Here is an 18,229-nt window from a genome sequence, read left to right as displayed (position 1 = left end):
AGCGGCGGTTCCTAATAACCACAATCCACGGGTGGCGTAGTCGGACATAATCAACAGCACATAGCGGACTACCACTGGCCTGACCACCCTGAGCCACGGAACCGGGTTGCCACTGCTACTCCCATCGTTCCCCTACTGCCCGGATCCGAGTGCCCCAAGGCCCAGGGGGCGAGTCAGCTTTGGCGTAGTCGGCAGGATTGCAACCAACCTGCCACAAACGGGTATTGCGTGCCTAGAAAAGACTTTGCACTTACCTGAAAAGAGGTTTCCCGCTATCCGGAGCCGTTTCCCGCCATTTCCAGCCATCTCCCGCCATCTTCCATCGGTTCTTCAGCCGCTTTCCCGCCATCGGACGCCATCTTCAGGACACCGCGCGGGAAGAAGAGGGGCGTGGACGTCCAAACCGCGCGAGATCCGAAGCTCCGCCCCACGCACCGACGCTGCGCAAGGTCCTGGAAGGGAGAGAGAGCGACGCTGACGTCATCAGGACGCGACGCAAGGTCCTCGTCCAGAGCAGCAGCAGCGGAGCCGCGGCCTACAGAAGAGGATCGTCGGAAGGTAGGCCACGCTTAACTAGGGGGGAGGAAGATGTTGGACACAGAGGCGCCCACTACCACCAACGCAGCTGCAGCAGCGGTGATGCCCTTTTCCCTGCCCTACATCCCTGGAGCGGCCTGGCTGCCCAAGTACTCAGGGGAGCCCCATGCCCTAACTGACTTTAAGGAAAGGCTGTACAGTTTGTTCCAATTCTACCCCCTGACAGAGGAACAGAAGGTCAGCATACTAACAGGGCAGTTAACTGGCGCAGCCCAAAGGGAGGTAAAATCATGGCCCACTGAGGAGAAAAGGACTGTGAAGGGTATTCTGGCCCGGCTGAGGGGTACCTTTGACACACGTACCTCTGCTGAAATTAAAATGAGGTTCTATGAATGTAAGCAGCAGGCACAGGACAGCATCAGAGACTATGCCCTAAATTTGCAGGAAGCCTTGAGGGCCATCCAACAAGCTGACCCTGGCAGCGTGCAGGAAACGGATAAGCTACTAACAGAACAGTTTATAAAAGGTCTGCTGTCTAGCGCCCACAGGACCCAGCTGCGCCTCATGTTCTTTCAAAACCCTGATCTGACCTTTGCCCAATTCAAGGACAGGGCCATAAGGGTGCTCCGTGAACCCGCAACAAGTGGCGCTATAAACCCCCGGCGCCCTGCCCTCACCTACCACCAGGAGGCGGCGCCCTCCTCTATGGACTCCGTGGGGGCTGATGCACAGGCCCTAAACCAAGCCCCGTCGAAAGATCTGCACCACCAAGTCCAGGAGCTGACCAGGAGCGTCGCGGCGTTGACCAGGACCGTCGCGGCGTTGCAAGTGGACCCGTCAAGACCCATCGAGTTGGCTTCAAGTCCGGAGGATGTCCCGTGGCGTCGACAGAGGAGGATCCCGTCGTTCCGAGGGAGGCCCACAGACCGCTACGCAGAGGATGGACAGCCCATTTGCCGTCGATGTAACCAGCCCGGACACATTTCCAGGTACTGTAATTTAAACGGGTCCAACCTGGGGCATAGGGCCAACCCCCAGGCATAAGATCACCAGGCCCTTACAATTGGCGTAAAAAGTACGTTGGGGGGCGCCCGGTTTTACCCGTGGTGCTGGACGGTATCCCCATGAGCGCCTTGCTGGATACTGGGTCGCAAGTAACCACTATCCCTTATGTACTTTTTAAGCAGTATTGGACTGATGCTGATATCACACGGTATCCAGACAGTAACTTGAGCATCATCGCCAGTAATGGCTTACCCGTGCCGCAGATGGGGTTCAAGGAGATGACCATTAAAATTGGTAAAGTTGAACTACCGGCACAGGGAGTAATTATTGTGGACATTGACCGTCGTGAAAGTCACCCTAAAATAACTGTGGGTACTAACGTGATTGAAAATTGTCTTTCAGAGGTAATTGTAATTCTACAACAGGTGGCAGTGAATGCTAGTTCCAGCCAACAGAGAGTCCTCAACAAGGAGATAAAAGCCCTGAAGAGACGGCAGCAGGTAGAACGGTCTGGTGGTGAGATCGGTAGCGTAAGACTGAGTGACCCATTCCCCATTTCCATGCCTCCCAAAAGTGAAATGATGATCTGGTGTCGGACTGCAATCGGGTTGAGAGGTAGAGACTACCAAGCCATGGTAGAACCCGTATACTCAGACAGCAGGTCCACCATTTTGACAGCCCGGGGGGTGGTTGATGTCCGTCATGGGAGGGTGCCCGTCCGCATTCTCAACATTGGGGAGAGAGAGGTACACTTACCCAGGTACGCTACACTTGCCAAACTGTTTGTTGTCGAACACAAAGCTATCAGGGCCGTGGAACCCTTGCCTCCATCTCCTCAGGCGGAGGGTAATGGCTCCCATAAACAAAAGGAGGACTGGTGCCAGAAACTCCATGTGGGTGCTGACTCCACTCCCCTGCACCAAAAACAAGGAGTCTACCGGGTGGTACAGGAGTACGAGAGAGTCTTTAGTAAGCACCCGCTAGACTTCGGCAGAGTAAAGGGGATAGAACACCACATCCCCACAGGGAGCCACCCACCAATAAAAGAGAGACACAGGCCTGTACCCCCTGCACATTATCAGAATGCCAAGGGTATGCTGTGGGAAATGAAAGAAGCTGGGGTCATTAGAGATAGCTGTAGCCCCTGGGCAGCCCCCCTGGTTCTGGTAAAAAAGAAAGACGGCACCATGAGAATGTGCGTGGACTATAGACAAATCAACCGTATCACCCACAAAGACGCATATCCGCTGCCTAGAATAGAGGAGTCTTTAGCCGCACTAAAATCAGCTAACTTCTTTTCTACTTTAGACCTTACTAGCGGGTACTGGCAGGTTCCTGTGGCAGAGGCTGACAAAGAGAAGACCGCCTTCACCACCCCGATGGGACTGAGTGAGTTCAACTGTATGCCCTTCGGGCTCTGCAACGCACCAGGGACCTTCCAGAGGCTGATGGAATGCTGTCTAGGGCACCGAAACTTCGAGACGGTCCTCCTTTACCTGGACGACGTGATTGTCTATTCGAAGACTTACGAGGACCATCTAAAGCACCTGGCCGAGGTGTTCGAAGCCCTGGCAGGCTACGGCCTGAAGGTGAAACCATCGAAGTGTCACCTGCTGAAACCGAAGGTCCAGTACCTAGGGCACATGGTAAGTGCGGAAGGAGTAGCCCCCGACCCTGACAAGGTCACGGCAATCAAGAGCTGGCCAAGCCCCTCGAACATCAAAGAGGTGAGACAGTTTCTCGGATTGGTAGGCTACTACCGAAGGTTCATCCCCGGGTTCACTAGGATGGCAGCTCCTATGCAGGACCTCCTAATCGGACAGTCTAAGTCCAGGAGCCAAAAGCCGCCCTTCAAATGGGATAAACCGGAAGAGGAGTCCTTCCGCCAGTTGAAGATGGCCCTCACGGGGGATGAGATCCTGGCCTACCCTGATTATGGTCAGCCTTTTATTCTCCACACGGACGCCAGTAATGTGGGACTGGGAGCAGTACTGTCCCAAAACCAACAGGGCAGAGAAAGGGTGATCGCGTACGCCAGCCGGAAGCTGAGGCCCACCGAGAGGAACCTGGAGAATTACAGCTCCTTCAAGCTAGAATTCTTGGCGGTGGTGTGGGCCGTGACGGAATGCTTCAAGCATTACCTGGCCTCCACAAAGTTCACCGTGTACACGGACAACAACCCGTTGACACACCTGGACAATGCGAGACTGGGTGCCCTGGAACAGCGGTGGATGGCCCGTCTCGCCAACTATGACTTCGTGATCAAGTACCGGGCAGGCAAAACCAATGCCAACGCTGACGCCCTATCGAGAATGCCTCACTTACCTGAAGGTGACGAAGACCCAGAAGAGCTGGAGGAGGTAGAACTCCCCGCGTTTAACCGGTATGGAGCCGCTCAATACTCCCACCGCGTGAAGGAGGAGGATCTAACAACCGTGATGATCAATCCCCTACCTCACCACAGCTGGGCTGAGACCCAAGATAGTGACCCTGCCATCCGCCTAGTGAAAGATCTGCTGACCCAGGAAGACGCCCGCATGGATCCGGATGCTCCAGAGGAAGCCAAGCAGCTATGGAAAGAGAAGAGCAAGCTGTTCCTCTACGAAGGCAAGCTGTGCAGAAGGATTGTCAACCACCGGACGCACGAGCTGACCTGGCAAGTCGTGGTTCCAAGGCGGGATGCAGCTATGGTCCTGGGGGCTTACCATGACAGAGCGGGGCACTTCGGTTGGAAGAAACTGGAGTTCCTGCTAAGAGGACGGTTCTTTTGGGTCGGTATGAGAGGAGCTGTAGAAAAATGGTGCAGAGACTGTGGCCCTTGTCACCTAAGGAGGAAGACCGCACCAGCCAGAAGACACCCTTGAGGCCCATCGTCACCACGCAGCCTCTTGAGCTGGTAGCTCTGGACCACGTCAAATTGGCTCCAAGCCGGTCAGGATACATCCATGCCCTGACAATCGTGGACCACTATTCCCGTTTTCTAGTGGTGGTCCCGGTAAAGGACTTGACAGCCCAAACAGCGGCCAGAGCCTTCCAGCAATACTTCTGCCGTCCACACGGGTATCCGGAACAGGTCCTGACAGACCAGGGTCCAGCGTTCAAGGCTGAAATCTTCCAGGAGTTCTGCAACCTCTATGGCTGTAAGAAGATTCGTATAACGCCTTACCACCCACAAACCAACGGGATGTGTGAGAAAATGAACAACATAGTCATTGATCTCCTGAAGACGTTGCCCCTGGAGGAACGCAGCCTGTGGCCAGAAAAACTGCCGGATCTGATAGACTTATACAATCATATCCCGGTGAATGCTACAAACTGCACCCCAGCTTACCTGATGCGAGCCAGACCAGGTAAGCTGCCCGTAGACCTGGAGATGGGAGTCCTAACACCTGAGGACACCTCCCCGGATGCGGACTGGGATACGGAAAGGCAACTGCAGTACAAGAAGGTACAGGAAAGTGTGGAGAAGAGCCTGGCCCAGGTGAGAGAGAGGCAAGAAAAGCTCTTCAACCAACACGCTCCTGCTGGTCCCCTAGAACCTGGTGAGCAGGTCCTGAAGCGAAAGAGAAGGCTTCACAAGTTGGATGACCAGTGGGAAAGGGAACCCTACACTGTACTGCAGTCTGGTCAAGACAACCCGAAGGTGTGCGTGATCACCAAGGATGGAGGAGAAACCACTAGTACCGTCTCCAGGGACCACCTTAAAAGATGCCCCGAGCAACTCCGTAGTGCAGAAGAGGATCAAAGTGACCTTGAACCCACAGAGGACAAGGAAGAAATGATCAGCACCATTCTCGGAGAGTTCCCTCAGTCCTGGACTCGGATAAACGATGCAATAGTGGTACCCGTCCTGCATTTCCTGCAAGCGGCTCAACAACAACCTGCACAAGAGCCGGAAGGTGAAGAAGAGCAAGCAGCTCCAGAGGCAGAAGAGCCTGTACCAGCAGCCCAGGAGAGTCAACCCTCTGCTGACAGTGAGCCTGCCATGCCTGCGGTAAGCCAAAGGACCCGCAGACAGCTGCCTGCCCTACCTGTAAGTCCAGCTGGTAGCTGTACCCCTAACGCTAGTGGGGAAAGCCAGGTCGGTCCACCACCAGACAGTGGGTTAAGGAGATCAACCAGGAGCACAAAGGGGCAGATACCCGCTCGCTGGAGAATATAGGATGCACTAAAATTGTAAATAACCCTGTTGCCAAATGTTGAAATGTTTGCAAAGTTACATGCATGTTTGGTTATTCAGTATTTCAGTTTCTTGCAGCTACCATAAGGACTCAATGGTTATGGACTTTTTATAACCGGGACCTTGTATGGACTGCGTTTTGAGCCTAACCCAGGAATGAACTAAGACTGTAAAGGACTTGGGGTAGGACAGACCCCCACCTGGTTAAGGCTCCCCGTTGTATTGGTGATATGCACACCCGGTCACAGACCACACTGTGACCTTAAGAACTCAACCTGTGCGTCGTTTGTCTACTCGTGTTTTATGGTTATGCATATTGTTCTTGTTTCTTGTTTAGTCCCGGAGTACTAAATTTTACTAGGGAGGAATGTGTCACCCTGGCCTGGATGCCACAAAATCTAATAAAGCTGTGTCTGAGAGCAAGGGGGAGGTTCTCTAGTCAGGGGAACATTAGCATGCAGTACCTCCTGTCTCAGGCCAGTAGGGGGAGCAGGCTGCCCCTATAAAAGCTGGTGCTGGGGGCAGGGTTAGGGAGAACAGGATGACCTGTCTCAGTACTGAGACTTGTCCCGGAGCAGAGCAGGGACAGAAAGTTGTATTGCACCTAAGAGGAAGTGTGGCAGGAGGAGAGCCACAAGCCAGAGACAAGAGGCGAAGTGAGCCTGTCTTGGCAGATAAAGGACTTAATTCACCAGACTTTGGTGTCTGAGGCTGGGAGGATTCCACATCCTACAGCAGGTAACCAGTCCGCAGGGGACTGTATATTCCTTGGCCTAAGAAGCCTGGAGGCTCTGCCACAACAGAAGGGACCAGTAAAGCCGTACCAGGCCGGGAGCAGAAAGGAACCCACGTCGCAGGCCATACAGGCGAGAGTACACGGAAAGCTCGGAAACGTGGGCTGTTACCCTATCAGGAGGAGATAGCCAGAAGGAGCGCAGAAAGCACGGTAGGCCTACACCCTCACCCTGACCAGGGCCAATTTCCCCATTGCTCTCAGACATCCAGGTCCCCTCCTAACCGGGACTGTTTGTGGGTCAGTTTACCTGTTCTAGTAAAGACCCTGGACAGCAACCTGTTGTCTGTGTGCTCTTTGCTCCTCCAGCACTAACGGCACTGGGACTCTCACCACCATCACTCCCACCATCCATTATACTGCCCTGGGGCCGCACTCTTCCCGTGGGGAGTCACACTACCCTAGCTGCACACCTCATCAGCCCCAGCGGTCTGCATGCAGCGGCGGTTCCTAATAACCGCAATCCACGGGTGGCGTAGTCGGACATAATCAACAGCACATAACGGACTACCACTGGCCTGACCACCCTGAGCCACGGAACCAGGTTGCCACTACTACTCCCATCGTTCCCCTACTGCCCGGATCCGAGTGCCCCACGGCCCAGGGGGCGAGTCACCTGTCCTTAGCAGTGGTTTCCTAGCATCTATTTTACCATGAAGGCCTGCTGCACAAAGTCTCCTCTTAACAGTTGTTGTAGAGATGTGTCTGCTGCTAGAACTCTGTGTGGCATTGACCTGGTCTCTAATCTGAGCTGCTGTTAACCTGCGATTTCTGAGGCTGGTGACTCGGATAAACTTATCCTCAGAAGCAGAGGTGACTCTTGGTCTTCCTTTCTTGGGGCGGTCCTCATGTGAGCCAGTTTCTTTGTAGCGCTTGATGGTTTTCGCAACTGCACTTGGGGACACTTTCAAAGTTTTCCCAATTTTTCGGACTGACTGACCTTCATTTGTTAAAGTAATGAGGGCCACTCGTTTTTCTTTACTTAGCTGCTTTTTCCTTGCCATAATACAAATTCTAACAGTCTATTCAGTAGGACTATCAGCTGTGTATCCTCCAGACTTCTGCACAGCACAACTGATGGTCCCATCCCCATTTATAAGGCAAGAAATCCCACTTATTAAACCTGACAGGGCACACCTGTGAAGTGAAAACCATTTCCGGTGACTACCTCTTGAAGCTCATCAAGAGAATGCCAAGAGTGTGCAAAGCAGTCATCAACGCAAAAGGTGGCTACTTTGAAGAACCTAGAATATAAGACATATTTTCAGTTGTTTCACACTTTTTTGTTAAGTATATAATTCCACATGTGTTAATTCATAGTTTTGATGCCTTCAGTGTGAATGTACAATTTTCATAGTCATGAAAATACAGAAAAATCTTTAAATGAGAAGGTGTGTCCAAACTTTTGGTCTATATTGTATGTATGAGAAATCATGTTGTTATCTTCAAAAGAAAATTATTAAATTACTACACCATAATTAATATACTTAATAGATAAAGAATAAATAATTTCTAAAATTCATGGCAACCGGGTGTTTAGTATACAAAGTTAAAATCCAATGGACTTCTCGCAAGGCTAATTGTTTTTGCCAGTTACCACCTCGGATGGAAAAGATCAACCATTTCAATCCCCAAAAAAAGATAGGCACGAAATGTCACCTTTGTGTGTGGGAGTGATAGTGAAGTGTTTTGCAGCACCATAATAACCAGAATTGTAGCTGGTGATATTACTCATGTGATCGGCTATACTCTGCTTAACTTTGCGCGTGGTGTAAACTATGTATTGCAAACTTAAGAGGAGGATAGCCGAGCACATCAGTAATATCATCAACAACAATTCTGGTTATTTTGGTGCTGCAAAACACTTCACTACCTCTACTATGTGCTTTGCGCAGTCCTTCTCCTCATAGGTTTTCTTGACATGTCATCTAGCCAAGCTTTCACACAGAACGGAGCTGCCATTCTGGGTATTGACTGTATTTCTGGCTATCCTTGGTTGGATCGTTGATATTCATGATCCCTCTCTTCTCCTTTGGTGACATATGAGATTTATGCTTTTTAGACCTGTTTACCGCCCGATGCTACCTTTTGGTGTCCACATCTTGACAAATGATTAATTTTTCAAATTTTTTTTGTCCTGTTAGATTTATTGTGTTGTGAGTGTAACATGTGAATGCAGTCCTGATACAACTTATGTCACTCTGTACGTGTTAATCACTTTTGTATAGCTACATATATTTACTATTTGTAATAATTTGCGCTGAACTAAGAGACAAGGACAAAGGGATGTTGAATAGGTCGATAAAAATTGAGAATGGAGAGATGCAAATAAAATAAAACAGTATCGGTTTATTAGACTAAGATAGAAGTAGAATATTAAAAATGCATAAAAGTGACACAGGTAAATCACGAGCAATAGTGGTTATGAGCTTAGGGTCTTGATTAAAGTCCAATTTGGTCCAAATATTTAGTGGAGTATAAACCAATTTTGTGAGGTAGTGATCTTCCCCTATAGGGAAAAGAAAAACAGGGGGCAAATTAATTGAGAAATGTAACTCTATAGAGAGGGTGCGTGGGATAATTCTGATATATTTCGGTGGTGGTGGCATCCACACTTGCTTTTGAAGAGGTGCTGATTGGAATAAATTAGGGTTATTATTAGATTATTAAAGAGAGTGGTATTTCGATTAGGTTATTTTTAGATAATGGGGCTGTGGTTGTAATTAATGTCCTGTTCATGAAAGTTGTTAGCAGGAGGTTGAAGAGGTGTAGTAGTGATTCCTGCTAAAAACCTGGTTGGGTGAAATAGGCAGATGTAGTAACAACCTAGTCAGGTAAAATTATATGTGGAACCATTAAGAAATACCTGCTAATTTAGAGTTGGATGATGGATAGGCGTAAGGGTAGTTGAGGGTACTAAAGAGAGTTGCTGGTAGTTGTGGTACCTGGCTAAAGAGGCAGATAGGTATTAAGCCGGTACCACTGTAGAGTTACTACTGAGAGTAAGATGCGTGATGACTTACTGAAGTTAAAGCTGAGGTGGGTACTTATAACTTTACAGGAGGGACAGTGGACCGTGGATGGCGCAGCGGTCCATAATAGAAGGCCCTCAGGAAGGGTATCTGGGACACTATGCACTGTCGGGTACCCACATATATGGAATGTCTGAGTACCAGTCGCGGTATCTTCTCTATTGGTGGTAGACGGTGGAAGGTTATGCCTTTGAGTCGTCTAGCAGACGTAGCGGAGATATACAGCTTACCTCCACTCAGCTGTGCTGAAATCGCCAGATATGCCGGGTAGGCAGTGTATGTTAGGAAGCGGTACGTGCAGGAGCAGAGTCCCGGCCGGTAACTCGTGCTCCGGTACTTCCTTGCGCAGCGGTACGGCGGCAGTACAGGGCCTTGCAGGACCTTGCGTGACGTCACTGTCACGTGTAGAGCACGTGACCTGGTTAGGTACGGAGTGGCAGAAGGACCAAAATCCGACGCGTTTTGAAAGCGTTTCGTCTGATGAGGAAAGCCACTGCTTTCGAAACGTGGCGGATTTTGATCAAATTCCGTGATTGCAGACCAGTGTGCTAATTTGGTCACGTGACATAAAGGTATATACCGGCGTCTTTACTGGAGAGAAAATCAGACATAAGTTCCGGACCAATGTGTCAGTGCACCTTGAATCCATTCAGTGACTACAAACCAGTAGGATAGTTAATTCCCAAGATTGAAAGTATGTGCCAACCCCACTGTCAGAAGGAAGATCAGTTGAAACCAGAAGTTTACATACACTACAGTATATAAAAAGACAGAAAGTTTTTTTCAATATCTGACATGAAATAAGAATAAACCTTTCCCGTTTTAGCTCAATTAGGATTACCATCATTTTTAATATTTGCCGAATGCCAGAATAATGAGAGAGAGAGAGAGAAGGTTTTAAGGCATTTTTATTACTTACTGCAAAGTCAAAAGTTTGCATACATTTCATTATTATTTGGTGCCATTGGGACCAGGTACGTACTATTACATGCACTGTGATCGTGCCCGCACACAGCTGACACCCGGTGCTATGTGCCAGGAGTGGTCAAGCACATTAACCGCCGAAATTCTGCGATCGAAGTCGATCTCACCATTCTGGGAGCAGGGGGAGGTAAGCGTGACTTACTTAATTCCTCTTCGGCAACTCACGCTGTCTATGCCAAGCCCCAGTAGTTGTCATGGTGACCCGACGACATCTGGGTCACCAGGCAGCAGGAAGCTACTTTGATCATGCGCAGTGCGCAATCAAAGTAACTTCTGAGTGTGCAGCGCTGACACGCAGCATAGAATAGAGATGCTGCTGCATTTCTATGCTATGCAAGTGATCAGCCTGCAAAAAATGAAAGTCTCATAGTGGGACAAAGTGTAAAAGTAAAAAAAAGTATCAGAAACTGAAAAAAAAAATTGTAAAAATATAAAAAAATGAAAAAAATAATCCAAAAAAAAAAAAATATATATACTGTACCCATAAATAAATATTATTATGGAAAAAAACATGAAAACAATAAAAGTACACATATTTGGTATCGCCGTGTCCGGAACGACCCGACCTATAAAACTGTCCCACTAGTTAACCCATTTAGTGAACACTGTAAAAAAAATAAAATAAAAAACAAAGCAAAAAAACTGCTTTATCATTATACTGCCAAAACAAAAAATGGAATAAAACGTGATCAAAAAGACTAATGTAAATAAAAATGGTACCGCTGAAAATGTCATCTTGTCGCGCAAAAATCAAGCTGCCATACAGCTCCATCATCCGAAAAATAAAAAGTTATAGCTCTCAGAATAAAGCGTTACAAAATTTTTTTTTTCTATAAAATAGTTTTTATTGTGTAAAAGCGCCAAAACATAAAAAAACTATATAAATGTGGTACCGCTGTGAACGTACTGACCCGAAGAATAAAGCTACCTTATTAATTTTACCACACGTGGAACGGCATAAAAAAAGAACAATTCCCGAATTGTTGGTTTTTGTTTATTCTGCCTCCCAAAAATCGGAATAGAAAGTGAATAAAAAATGTCACGTGCCCAAAAATGGTACCAATAAAAACGTCAACTTGTCCCGCAAAAAATAAGCCATCACAGGACTCTGTCGGCCGAAATATGGAAAAATGATAGCTCTCAAAATATGGCGATGCAAAAACTAGTCTTTGCAAAAAAAAAGTTTTTTTACTGTCAGTCATAAAAACCCAATATAAATCTGGTATTGCTGTAATCGCACTGACCCGAACAATAAAGTTGTGTAATCACTTATACCGCACGAGGAAAGGCGTGAAAAATAAACTCTTGGGTTAGGGTTGTGCTAGGGTTAGGGTTGTGCTAGGGTCAGGGTTAAGGTTTTGCTAGGGTTAGGGTTCTATTAGGGCTGGGATTTTTTCAAAAGTAAAGAAAAAAATGATGACGATATGGCGACTAGTGTTGAGCGCAAGTGCTCGCTACTTGAGTTTGCATCGGGTGCTCGGGTATGCACTGAGTATCACAGGTGCTCGAGTGACATGCTCGAGTCTCCACCCCATATGTTTTGTGGCTGTTATACAGCCAACAAAACCTTGTAGGGATTGCCTGCCATGCACGAGCGATCTCCGCATGTTTTTTTGGGTGTCTAATAACTGTGAAACATGTGGGAAGGAGATTCAAGCATCCAAGATATATGGTGCATACCAAAGTACCCGATGCAAACTCAAGTAGCGAGCACTTACGCTTAAGACTAATGACAACTTATTCCATATAATGACCTAATGTTATCAAATTCTGTGTCGTACCTCTGGTTTCAAAATGTTCACTATACCCCTTGATAAAATCCTTGAGAGGTGTAGTTTCCAAAATGGGGTCACATGTTGGGGGTGTCCACTGTTTAGGCACATCAGGGGCTCTCCAAACGCAACATGGTGTCCGCTCTCGATTCCAGCCAATTTTGCGCTCAAAAAGTCACACAGTGCTCCTTCCCTTCTGAACCCTGGTGTGCACCCAAACACTGTATTTTCGCCACATATGGGGTATCAACGTACTCAGGAGAAATTGCACAACAGTTTTTGGGGTCCATTTTCTCCTCTTATCCTTGTGAAAATAACAAATTTGGGGCTAAAAAGTCATTTTTGTGGAAAAAGATTGATTTTTTTATTTTCAGGGCTCTACATTACAAACTTCTGTGAAGCACCTGGGGGTTCAGGGTGCTCACCACACATCTAGAGAAGTTCCATGAGGGGTCTTGTTTCCAAAATGGGGTCAGTTGTGGGTGGTTTCCACTGTTTAGGCACATCAGGGGCTCTTCAAACATGACATGGCGTCCGCTAATTATTGAAGCAAATTTTACATTCAAAAAGTCAAATGGGGCTCCTTCCCTTCCGAACCCTGCCGTGTGCTGTGGTTTTCTCCCACATATGGTGTATCGGCTTACTCAGGAAAAATTGCACAACAAGTTCATGGTGCAATTTCTCCTGTTACTCTTATGAAAATGCAAAATTGGGGGCTGAAAAACATTGTTGTGGGAAAAATGTGAAAATTGTATTTTTACGGCTCAATGTTATAAACTTCTGTAAAGCACCTGGGGGTTCAAGTTTTTCACCACACATCTAGATAAGTTCCTTGAGGTGTCCAGTTTCCAAAATGGTGTCACTTGTTGGGGGTTTCTACTGTTTAGGCACATAAGGGGCTCCCAAATGCAACATGGCGTCTGCTAACTATTCAAACAAATTTTACATTCAAAAAGTCAAATGGCGCTCCTTCCCTCCTGAGCCCTGCCATGTGCCCAAACAGTGTTTTTCCCCACATATGGGGTATCTGCGTGCTCAGGAGAAATTGCACAACAAATTTTGTGATCCATTTTTTCCTGTTATCTTTGAAAAAATAAAAATATTGGGTCTAAAGTAACATTTTTGTGAAAAAAAATAAATGTTAATTTTTTTCTTCCACATTCCAAAAATTCCTGTGAAGCACCTTAAGGGTTAATAAACTTCTTGAATGTGGTTTTGAGTACCTTGAGGAGTGCAGTTTTTAGAATGGTGTCACTTTTGAGTATTTTCTGTCATAAAGACCTCTCAAAGTGACTTCAAATGTGATGTGGTTCCTAAAAAAATGGTTTTGTAAATTTTGTTGGAAAAATGAGAAATCGCTGGTCAACTTTTAACCCTTATAACTTCCTAACAAAAAAAAATTTTGGTTCCAAAATTGTGCTGATGTAAAGTAGACATGTGGGAAATGTTATTTATTAGTTATTTTGTGTGACATATCTCTCTGATTTAAGGGCATGAAAATTCAAAGTTTGAACGTTGCAAAATTTTCAAAATTTTCGCCAAATGTCCAATTTTTTTCACAAATAAACGCAAGTGATATCGAAGAAATTTTACCGCTATCATGAAGTACAATATGTCATGGAAAAACAATCTCAGAATCAGTGGGATCTGTTGAAGCGTTCCAGAGTTATTACCTCATAAATTGACAGTGGTCAGAAATGTAAAAATTGGCCCGGTTATTAAAGTGCAAACCACCTTCAGGGTTAAAGGGGTTAAACTGAATTACTTGGGTCAGACATTTGGGATATCCTTCCACAAGCTTCTCACAATAATTGGTGGGAATTTGGGCCCATTCCTCTTGACAAAACTGGTGTAACTGATCCAGGTTTGTAGGTCGCTGTAACGGGTCCGGGAGGCGGAACCTCTGAGCTACTATACAAGGGGGCGGCCCTTGTAAGGGAGCGGGTGGCAGTCTCTGGGTGAACGGACAGGGAGTTACGGCAAGTGATCAGGGCAGTCTCTGGGTAAGGGGTAGGTACGACCTGTGATGGCAGAGCCTCCGGGTAGGCTAGCAGGCAGATGGTAGATGTGTGCTCCCAGGTGAGCAAGCGAGAGTCTCTGGAATAGCAGGTGGTCACGGCACGTGACGGCGGAACCTCCGGGCAGGCAGGCAGGTAGGTAACGGAGAAGCGCTCCCAGGTGAGCGGGCAAGAGTCTCTGGAATAGCTGGTGGTCACCGCACGTGACAACGGGACCTCCGGGCTGGCAAGCAGGCAGGTAACGGAGATGCGCTCCCAGGTGAGCGGGCAAGAGTCTCTGAGATAGCTGGTGGTCACAGCACGTGACAACGGAGCCTCCGGGCTGGCAAGCAGGTAGATAACGGAGAAGCGCTCCCAGGTGAGCGGGCAAGCTGGTCCATAGACAGACTGACCGGAGTAGTAAGGCAGACCGTCGGACCTCAGGCAAGCAGGCAGGTAGCTGATATGCGCTCCCAGGTGAGCGGGCAGGCTGGTCCTTTAGACAGACTGACAGGAGTAGTAAGGCAGACCGTCGGACCTCAGACTGGCAGACAGGTAACAAGTATTCAGGCAGGAATCAGGCAGGTAACTGGCAGGTAACTAGCAGGAAACTGGCAGGAACTTGGCAGGAAACTGGCAGGTAACTGGCAACGGGACCTGAGGGCTGAAGCACAGGTGAGACACAGGTGCAAACAACATTGCTCGGGCACCTCCATTTTGGAGGAGGTGCCTTATATATGATGAAGTCCTCTGGCCATTGGCCGGGGACTCCTTAGGACGGCGCGCGCGGCCCCTTTAAGAGGAGGGGAGCGCGCGCGCGCGCGCCCTAAGCACAGGGGCCGGGAAGGAGCGCGCGCTGAGAGCAGAGCGGGAGGAGGACGCCGGGAAGGAGCGCGCGCTGACAGCAGAGCGGGGAGAGGACGCCGGGCACGGAGCAGAGCGGTGAGGGGAGCAGCGTCCCTGCCTAGCAGAGGGCAGGGACGCCAGCGCTACAGTACCCCCCCCTTTAGGCCCCCCCTTTTTTAGGCCAGACAGAAATTTAGCTAGGATGAGAGGGGCATGGATGTTCTCCCGGGGCTCCCACGTTCTCTCCTCAGGACCAAACCCCTTCCAATCCACCAGAAAAAAGGTCTTTCCTCTTACCCTTTTGGTGGCAAGAATGTTCTCTACCTCAAACTCGTCCTCAGCAGAAACCGGAGCAGGAGGCGTACCTGTAGACTTGGAAAAAGAGTTAAGCACCACAGGTTTGAGGAGAGACACATGGAAGGAGTTAGGGATCCGTAAGTTGGCCGGGAGTTTCAATTTATAGGCCACCGGGTTGATCTGACTGATGACCTCCAGTGGGCCGATGAACCGAGGCCCTAACTTATAGGAAGGGATCTTGAGCCGGACATATTTGGACGAGAGCCAGACTTTATCCCCAGGGCGGAATTGAGGAGGGTCCAGACGTTTTTTGTCAGCGTGTCTTTTCATACGCTCGGATGACAGAAGGAGTGCGGACCGGGTACTCTCCCATATGGAGGAAAATTTGTTAACAAGAGATTCCGCAGCCGGATTGTCCGCCGAGGTGGAAACGGGAAACGGGATCCGAGGATGCTGACCGTAGACTACAAAAAACGGGGATTTGGAGGAAGACTCGCTCTCGTGATTGTTGTACGAGAATTCAGCCCATGGCAGGAGATCCACCCAGTCAGAATGGTGGGCATTAACGAAGTGCCGAAGGTAACTGGTCAGGTTCTGATTGATCCGCTCCACTTGACCATTAGACTGTGGGTGGTAAGCGGAGGAGAAGTCCAGGGTGACGTCCAGCAATTTACAAGTGGCTCTCCAGAAACGGGAAGTGAACTGTACCCCACGATCCGACACGATGTGACGGGGCAGGCCATGAAGACGGAAGATGTGGCGGATAAAGTCTTTAGCCAGCTCGGGTGCAGACGGAAGACCTGGCAGTGGAATGAAGTGAGCCATCTTGGAGAAGCGGTCAGCGACCACCCAAATGACCGTACAACCGGCAGAGACGGGTAGATCAGTAATGAAGTCCATCGCTATATGCTGCCAGGGGGCAGCAGGTACTGGCAGAGGTAGGAGGCGGCCGGCCGGCAGGTGTCTCGGAACTTTGTTGCGGGCGCAGGACACACAGGCAGAAACAAAATCTATTACATCCTTGTGCAGGTTAGGCCACCAGTAGTGCCGGGTAATAAGCTGGAGGGTCTTTTTCTGACCGGCGTGGCCAGCTAGTTTAGACGAATGACCCCAGTGTAGGATCTTCTCCCGATCAGGTACTGGTACGAACGTCTTACCAGGAGGAAGACGATTTAGACTCACGGGAGCCACCTGCATTACTCTGGCGGGATCGATGATATGTTTCGGATCCTCCTCGAGATCAGACACCAGAAAGGACCGAGACAAGGCGTCCGCCTTGACGTTTTTGTCAGCCGGGCGAAAATGAAGGACAAAATCAAAACGAGCAAAAAACAAGGACCACCGGGCTTGGCGCGGGTTAAGTCTCTGGGCATGCTGGAGGTAAGCCAAGTTCTTGTGGTCAGTGTAAATTATTACCGGGTGAAGAGCCCCCTCGAGCAGGTAACGCCACTCCTCCAATGCCAGTTTGATGGCCAATAACTCTCGGTCTCCTATGGAATAGTTGCGCTCAGAGGAGGAGAAGAGTTTAGAGAAGAAGCCACAAGTTACCATCCTCCCGGAAGATGATTTTTGAGTAAGTACCGCTCCGGCTCCAGAGGAGGAGGCGTCAACTTCCAGGAAGAACTGATTGTTGCCATCTGGGCGATGCAGCACCGGGGCGGAAGAGAAGGCCTGTTTAAGGGAAAGAAAGGCCTCCTCTGCTTCGGGTGGCCACTCTTTGGGATTAGTACCTTTACGGGTGAGCGCAGAAATTGGGGCCGTCCGGGAAGAGAAGTGTGGTATGAAGAGGCGGTAGTAGTTGGCGAAGCCCAGGAATCGCTGAATGGCCTTCAACCCCTCCGGTCGGGGCCATTTCTCGATGGCAGACAGTTTCTCAGGATCCATTTGTAGGCCGGTCTGAGAGATAATGTAGCCCAGAAACGGAAGCGAGGTCTGCTCAAAGAGGCACTTCTCAAATTTAGCGTAGAGATGGTTCTGCCTTAGCCTGAGCAGGACCTGACGAACGTCCCTCCGGTGAGTCTGGAGATCCGGAGAGAAGACCAAGATGTCGTCCAGGTACACCACTACGCAGGAGTAGAGAAGGTCCCGGAAGATGTCATTGACCAACTCTTGAAAGACGGCAGGAGCGTTACAGAGACCAAAGGGCATTACCAGGTATTCATAGTGGCCGTCCCGGGTGTTGAATGCCGTCTTCCATTCATCCCCCTGACGAATACGAACCAGGTTGTACGCCCCACGAAGGTCCAGTTTGGTGAAGATCCTAGCCCCCCTCAGGCGATCAAATAATTCTGGAATGAGCGGAAGGGGGTACTTATTCTTCACCGTGATCAGGTTTAGGCCTCTATAGTCTATACAGGGACGGAGAGAGCCGTCCTTCTTTTTGACGAAAAAGAAGCCTGCTCCCGCCGGGGAGGTAGATTTCCGGATGAATCCTCTGGCCAGATTCTCCTCAATATATTCGGACATTGACCGGGTCTCAGCAGCGGATAAAGGATAGATACGCCCACGGGGAGGAGTAGTACCGGGTAGCAGATCGATGGGACAGTCGTATGGTCTATGTGGTGGTAATGTCTCTGCCTCCTTTTTATTAAAGACATCTGCATAAGACCAATAAGGAATCGGAAGTCCAGGTAGATTAGCTGGGGTAGGAGAGGGACGGACGGGATGGACGGGAACCAGGCAGGTTTTATGACAGTCTTGTCCCCAGCGAAGGACCTCTCCGGTTTGCCAGTCTAGCACGGGTGCATGTCTCTGGAGCCAGGGCAGACCTAGCAAGAGGGCGTGAG

This window comes from Phyllobates terribilis, unplaced genomic scaffold, assembly GCF_046119375.1.
Source record: "Phyllobates terribilis strain yellow unplaced genomic scaffold, ASM4611937v1 Scaffold_7__3_contigs__length_470593459, whole genome shotgun sequence".
In the NCBI taxonomy this organism is placed as follows: Eukaryota; Metazoa; Chordata; class Amphibia; order Anura; family Dendrobatidae; genus Phyllobates; species Phyllobates terribilis.
This window is presented reverse-complemented; position numbering follows the sequence as displayed.